The 7,875-nt window shown below is 43.2% G+C and overlaps 1 protein-coding gene across 1 annotated transcript in view; it reads right to left on the bottom strand.

Moving 5' to 3' along the window:
* Window positions 1-233: 233 nt before the first annotated feature.
* The window catches only part of ATP6V0E2 (ATPase H+ transporting V0 subunit e2), a 52,878-nt gene continuing 45,236 nt past the window's right edge, over window positions 234-7,875 (bottom strand). Inside the window, exon 4 of the mRNA XM_085606292.1 lies at window positions 234-3,084. The gene's annotated coding sequence lies outside the window, so the exon portion shown is untranslated. The remainder of the gene's footprint in view (window positions 3,085-7,875) is intronic.

Raw genomic sequence — 7,875 nt, 5'->3', positions numbered from 1 at the left:
AAAAACATGGGGCCGCCAGCAAGTTAAACATTGCCGACATTTTATGGAAGTCATCTGAAGATGGTGTCTGACCGCAGCAGCATAAATTGGCTTAGGTGAATTCGGGCAGTGAAGGCAAGCTCTGGAAAGTAGGGTCGTACATTTTAGCATGCCACTACTCACTTTTACTTATAAGAGGAAAAAAATCCTGAGCCAACATAACATTAAAACTGAATATTTTCAGGGATGTGACAGACTTTCTAGCACGGTTTATTGCACATTTACAAAACATTTTTAAATAATACACAAATGTAATCTTGTAACACATAAATATTGCACTTTTCATCCACAGACAGTCACAACATGCGCGCACCATATAGAGCTGAAATAATTTACCGACTTCCACTCCTCATCCACAAAGCTTTTTTTTCTTTTCCGGTTATTCTCGTTTCATTACATGCCCGGGACATATTCGCATTTTCACTTTATCCACAATGCTGGCAGCTTTGTTACTGCTGCACGTTGCTGACAGCAGAATTTTATTCCAGCAGCCATGAAACTGTTTTATGATGCGTTCTTAATGTATTCAATAAAAAGATAGCTGCTAAATGCATATCATCTTTTCACTGTTATATCTAATCATTTTTAAGAAGGAAATACATAATTACTCGAAAGAGAAGCTTTCCTCTAGATGCTCTCTCAGAAATGTAAACAAACTGCACTGTTCATAAAGATTTCTACATAAATATTAATTACCGTTTGTGCATTCATCCTTTATCTATTGAAAGCGTTCAGTCTGGGTGGAGGGGAAGGTATAAGTCTGTTACTATGCTACCAAAAGTCACTTTACATACATGCATTCGAAAGATGACATTCCACAAATTCAAATCAATAAATACATCTTGTATCCTGAAATAAATAAACAATAAGATACTAACATTCAGATACCTTCTATAGAGCTAATCATCTCCAGGTGTTGGTCATAAACATAAGAAGCGCCCCTGATAACACTAGGGCCTTACTCAGAGCAGGAAATTGCCAAAAAGTGTCAGATGTGCCGTACACGTTATTATAAGGAGATTAATGAAAATGGCACTCTAAGGTGGATGGGATATCCACCACTTTCAGGCCAACATCCTGCTCTGCCTAACTTTACACATCTTCCTGAAATAACATTAGCACAACAGGAGTTCTAATAAAAAAAAATCTATAGGCTTGTCCATGGTTCAAGTGAAAGATCGTTCCAGGAAATGTTCTCTTAAATTCGAAAGTATTTTCCCCAGAAGTTCAACTTGATGGAAACGTAGGCATGACTTCAAGTTTCACCTCAGGGAAAACATATTTAGTCCTGTATTTCCCATCTGCAGATGAATGGTGACTCATTGGGTGATATTTTTTGAAAGTCGATGGAGAAAGATGAAATAATGCTTTTGAGTGTGGTGGCAATCTGAAACCTGAATGACAAGCCATTTCCAATCCGAACTTCCATTTTAGCTGGTTTTTACTAGGCAGAGATTCCAGAACTTTATTTGAGGGACCTTCGTCACCCCAGCGCTAGGACTGGCCAGCTTCTTTTCAGAGCCAAAACAATGAACCCCCTTTTAGTGAGATTGGCTACAGCTGGTCATTGTACACATAGGAATGGCTACCCAGACCTCTTCCCGCATTAAGCTGGATTTGAGGTACATATATGCATAGTGTGGCACAAGAGATAACTTTGCTATCTAAAAGTTTAGTTGAAGGAGAAGGTAACTCTCCTAGCACCGCTTATGGGACTGTGCTGGAGAAGAAAGGTGACCACAGTTGTCTTTGTTACCTCACAGGTCCTCCTGGCTTGCTATAAAGGTCAAACAGTCCAACATATTGAACGTGGTGGATATGTCCTGGAGTACTTGCAAACAGGGTTCCGCCCCACTCACTATTGTCAAAAAGTCCCTCATTTGATTATAGGGCTGTCATCATCCCAATAGGTTTCTTAAACCTAAGTTAATGGAGGATGTGGCGAGAATGGAGGTGATTTTGTAGTTTTAGTGAGATACACTTCCCCAGAAAAAAGTAGCAGTAGGTGCGGGGCAGCATCATCTGGGCAAATCAGCTTTTCTAAAGGAAAAAGATAGGCTTGGTTTATCTCACCTTTCAGCTTCAAGCAAGACTCTATCAATCTATGTGCACATTTTCTCAAGATTTCTTCCCAAACGTGAACATACATTTCTAACTAGATTAGGATAACTCAATTTTCCAGCTTGCTTCGCACGACAGTTGATGGGCCTCACTATAAAGAAGGGACTTCAAGCAGACTGGAGGAACCTTTCTGTAAATAAAGAAGATGTACTTGGAAATTCCCAGACTCTCAACCACATGTATCAGTGTCTTCTAAAGAACATGTATGGTCATTGAAATATTGTTCTTTTCATCTGGATGGGAGATAAAAGGACAATGCATAGTTCTTGATTTGCCATTCTATATCTCCCCTTATGCAATGGACATTTTCAAATGCTAGTCTTTTGTTTTGCCTTCATACAAATTGCCTTACCAGCCCTCGTTTACTCAATACATTTTGTATGTCTGCTAGCGTAGAACAAAATACTCAATTGGTAAAGAGATGTGAGAGGTGGTGGCTATGGTCAACTGCTAAAGGAAATGCATTCAAAGGATCCTCTATTGATGCACACAAAAAGTACAAACTAACAATTATCATAATCACTGGTGCACACCAACCTAATTGATACTTCCAGTCTTTAGGGCTTTTCCATCTACAGTTGGTGTGACTAAGTGTATTCTGAACACAAAGGTATATTTCAGTAGAATTCACCTCCGTGTGATGTTCACTGGCCATTGCCAAATCCATTCTGCTGCATCATTTATTTTAATTAACAGCTAGTTCAGATATTTTTCCAACTATTGCGAAGGGTCCAATTTATGTTACTTGTCATTTACAAAAAGAGACTGAAGTTGTAGCTGTGCTGATTCTGTCCAGATTGGCATGGGAGTTCAAGAAACTGGACCAATAAAAGATCTTGAAATCATGGCATCTAATTGATTCAGCACAAACTGGAGACAGGGATTTATTTGCCAATGTCAAAGATAATGAAAGAGATTGTGGACCTGAAAAAGAAACAGAAAATTGTTTAAATAAATCCACCACACTAAAGAACTGAGTTACTTTGCAATCTTAAGACATTTGCTAAATATTTTATAACAATTAGTTTACATTCATAAAAGCAAGCAATAGGAAATTAAAGCAAATTTTATGTTAACAAAAGATCTGGTGTAAAAATTTACCAAGGAACTGAATAAGCATGCCAAGCGTGTCACCTATGGGGCCATCAGTTGTGCACTTCTGCAGACATCACTGGAGACTTCTGGAGTTCTCCAGTATACGTGGAGTAGCAACTTTATAATTCTCTTTGCCCTGCTCGCTGGACTATTGAGAGGCTTCACTAAGCCGTTCTAGGCCTGAGGTTTGACAGAGAAGCTATCAAGCAGGCCTGTAGCTAACAAGATACAGAAAGTGGGTGCTTCCTGCCACGCCTCATTTTTTCAAGAGACATGGCTTACTATGCTAGACTCAGCAAGCGGGGCAAGCTGTACTCCAAGTGCACTCCTGCATCTCAGAGAAGAAAGGAATGACAGTCCTTACAGAGTACTAGCTCTGTCTTGAGAGGCTTCACATGTACAGAAAAGACACTATGCGGCACCCTAAGATGACAAACTACATTTTCAAGCAGGACGTGAAATCCTATGCAGTCTGGATACGTGGCAACCATCTTGAATTTCTAGTTATAGCTTCAATTGTGACCCACAGTGTCTATGCTAAACAATCGGGATACTATGTTACTTCAGTCGGGACCTTGTTAAATGGATTTAGAATTTCTTTCGCAAGAAATGTTGTGGTACTTTGGAGTTGTTTTAAAAAACACTGGGAGCACAGAAGAATTCAGAAAGCTGAATCATGTTGTGAAAATGAACTTTGAATGGTTTTAAAATACTGTACTTGTTATTATGCACTTGATCTAAAGACTAGAATATGGCTTACACTTAGTTACCCTGTGATGGAACGGGGAAATCTTAAGTCAAGACTGTTGTTGCACTTTCTATTTATAATGCATTTGGAGTTTCCTTAATGGTTATAAGAGTTACCTAGTTAGGAATCACAAGATATTAATGTATGCCGATTACTTTGCAGTGGCACACAGTTTAAGTAGAAGTTATAACTTGGCTTCCACAGAGACTGCATATTGAGAAAGCTTGAAGTAGTGAGCAGCGCAGAAAGAGATGTCTGCGCATAGAGAGACGTGTCGATGAGCATATATTCAAGATGCTCATCTCCTATATGTTTATAAAAAAAAATACCAAGTTCTGCATCAAAATACAAGTTGGTACAGAGATACCACTAAGTTATATACATTTACTGTTACAATTAAATGTAGGGTTGTCATGCCAGTTACAAAAGAGATCGCTCATTGCCTTTAGACAACCCACTAAGCCTTGCACTCTTCAGTCCTCTGCAGTAGTGATGAAGCTGTGGTGTCCAGTGTCTCAGTTTTCTTTCTTATCCTATTCCCCTTTCCCAGTTATAATTCACGCTAGAGATCAGCTACTAGGGGGATGTGGAAGTCGCTAGACATGTATCTGGACTCCTATGAACCCCCGTGAGTCCACTTGGGGTCCCCAGGGGGGTTGGATTTCACACAGGGCTACAAACCCAGACTAGGCTCATAGCTATAGAACACTTCTTGTATCCTATCTCCACTCTTTCTTTCCTATCTTCTCTCTTTCTACCAACCTGTTCCTAATTTCCCAGCAAGTCAACGTAGAGGGGCTCAGCTAAACACTTATACCACAGTACCTGTAATTACTGCAACACCAACCACGTTTGGCTGGAACCTCATAACGGAAATGGGAATGTGCTTGTTTTAAAAAATTAATATAATACTTTGAAAAAAAATAAAAAAAAATAATTTAAAGTGTTGTCATGTCCCTCCTACACCACTTAACTGTCTGTTGTGGAAAAGATATTTGGGTACCATATTCAAACATACAGTGGACTTTAGGACAGTCCTCTGGCTATCGTTGGTTGGGTTTCTTGTTACTCTCATTCTCTTACTTCTTTTATGTGCGCTTTCTTTCCTCTTGTTTGTCCCTACACTGGAGCATAATTTCTTTACCATCCTTTTGAGTGAATGACATGTTTCCTTCCACTGTTTACATTCAGGGAACTACTATTTTTTTTTTGCTCTCAGCGCTCCTTGGGAGTGCATGTGTTTTCTTGCTCTTTCGTTTGCGAGCTGCGTTCCCTCGCAAATTCCAGCCACCCGCTTTCCATATTGCTACCCTCCTTCCCTAACCCAGCTCATCCATTCTTGTTCCTAACTGTTTTTTGTGTGCTTTTTTTTCCCCTCATCACCTCCCATATCCTTGTCCAGGGACCCTCAGATCACGCACTATTTACCCTATGCGTGGGGACATGGGGGGGGGGGGGGGGGCCGGAACTGCCAATGTGGCGTCTTAATGCCTGGTTCCAGACCTAGAATTATTTCTTGATACCAACCAGAGTTCAGTGGAATCCCCGGAGACTCTATGGGGTGCTTGCAAAGCCACCATGTGTAGACACACCTGCTCCCATATCAGGGGCCATACCTGCAAGACACAATCTAGCAGAACACACTTGGAGGCTGAATTCTACAACTTGACTCCTGGGGCAGGAGGGTCTTGCCAGAACTCCTGGTGGTAGAGCAAGTGGACGTGTGCCAGCTTTGTTTGGATGAGGCCCACAGATACTAGGAGGCTTCGGCCAGCAGGGTATATGAATGCGGGGGAAAAGTTGGGAAAGCTGTTGCATTGGCTGGCCACCTGAAAGTGGCCATCAAGAGTGATACCCAGTATCGTAGGTCCGGACAGTACATAGAGCACGTCTCGGCCAGAGATTGCTGGCACATATGTGAACTACTATAGAGCCATCAATGCCTCGAGATCACAGCCCCCAGAAGAGGAGGCGAGTCCACTTATTGCTGACATCTCTTACCGTTGAACAACCCCTGTCGTAGGAGGAGCTTGGCGACACCCTCTCGGTCCTCAATCCAGCCAAAATTCCAGGCCCCCTCAGGGCCACCTCCCGCCAGGCATTAATTTAGCTGCGATCATGGTCCTGTTGAAACAGGGCAAGCCCCCAGATGAATGTGCTTCATACCAGCCCATTTCACTTATCAATGTCAAAGTTAAAGTTAAAATGTACGCTAAGCTTTTGGCACGACACTTGACTCGCGTATTGGGCCGCCTGGTCCACCCAGACCTATGTGGCTTTATCTTCCACCGTCGCATCAGACACTGCATCCGTAGGGTCCACCTTTCCCTAGCCAGACTGCGGGAACTGTGCTGTTCCATGGAGCTGATGTTCTTGGATTTCGAGAAAGCATTTGACCTCCTAAACTGGAATTTCTCCAAGAGTTTCTGATCAAAATGAGGCTGGGACCCAGATTCCAAGCCTATGCCCATACTGTGTATGCAGGGCATGGGGGCGAGTAAATGGTGTGCTCTCTGCCCCTTCTGTTCACACTTGCATAGAAGCCTTAGTCTCGCTGATACAATGCAATGCCCAGGTTTGGGGGATGGCACTGGAAAACTGAATAGCGTTATATGACGACAATGTCCTTGTGTTCATGGCCTGTTCGGCCAAAACAGTGCACCTTCTTACTATCCTTAACGCCTTCCGGGATGCATCGGGCCTCACAGTCAACTGGCCTAACTCCTTGCTGATCCCTCTTCAGGGAGACCGGGCCAAAGAGACTTAAAATCCAGCCCTTAAGGTTTTGGTACCTTTGGATCTACAAGTCGTGGGAGCTGGACCTGGCCTGGAGCCTCAATCTTAGTTCCCTTACCCAGGCCATCCAGGTAGACCTCAACGAATGGACCAAATTTTTACTTGACAAGCTTGGTAAAGTGGCCCTGTGTAAAATGATGGTCGTCCCACACCTCCTTTATGTACTTCGGAATTTCTCCTTCCCTGTGCCTAGCCAGTGATGCCATAACCTCCAGTTAGCAGGGTATGCTCAGATGTGAGTCCCTTGCTCACTTTGCCACTGGATTCAAGGAAGCCTGGCTGAAGACGGCTGAAATGCCAGAAACCGGTCCTAGGAAGCTTATTTCCGGTCCAGGGAAGGCATGACTTGACAGTTCGGGCTGGACTGTTCCCATGAGGCACAGGGTCAGACTGATTTGCATAAGTCTGAACTGGGGTGGCAGAGTGGGCTAAAGAACTGTGATGGATCAAACCCAGATCTGTTGACTGGGTGCGAGTGTTTGATTGGTTCTGATGCTCCGTCCATCACCACCCCCTTTTGTACTGCCATAACCTCCAGAGCAAGGACATTTCTCTGAGAAAAAAAACCAGCCAGGATCTCCTTCGACAAATGTGTTCGCTGTACATATGAGGGGGGCCTTACAATGACTGAAATCCGTCTCTACTATTGGGCAACACACACCATTGTAGAGCATGACTGGGTGAATGGACGGGTCCGGCCTTTAAATTAGAGGTCTCCTTGATCTGGTTTGATAATCTCATGGACATGCTCTATGGCACACTGATTCCCCACTCACTCCTGGAGATCACCAAAGTGGTATTCAAGACCTAGAGGGCTACCCTGCAATGGATGGGATGAGGCCAGAGGGTGACTTAGAGTCCCCTCTGGTAACCGCAGATGGCTGGACCGAGTGACGTGGCTAGAGAGGTTCAGGGGATGGGATACTATTGGTATTTCTCGCCTGGGGGATGTCTGGGAGGGCGATCACATGAAATCCTTCCAGGACCTACATATATTGTTCTCCCTCCATAATTTGCAATTTTTTGGATACCACTAGCTACACCATTCACTCTCTAAATAATGTACTGCACTGACC

The sequence above is a fragment of the Triturus cristatus genome, chromosome 1_2 (genome assembly GCF_964204655.1).
Source record: "Triturus cristatus chromosome 1_2, aTriCri1.1, whole genome shotgun sequence".
Classification (NCBI taxonomy): Eukaryota; Metazoa; Chordata; class Amphibia; order Caudata; family Salamandridae; genus Triturus; species Triturus cristatus.
This window is presented reverse-complemented; position numbering and strand designations above follow the sequence as displayed.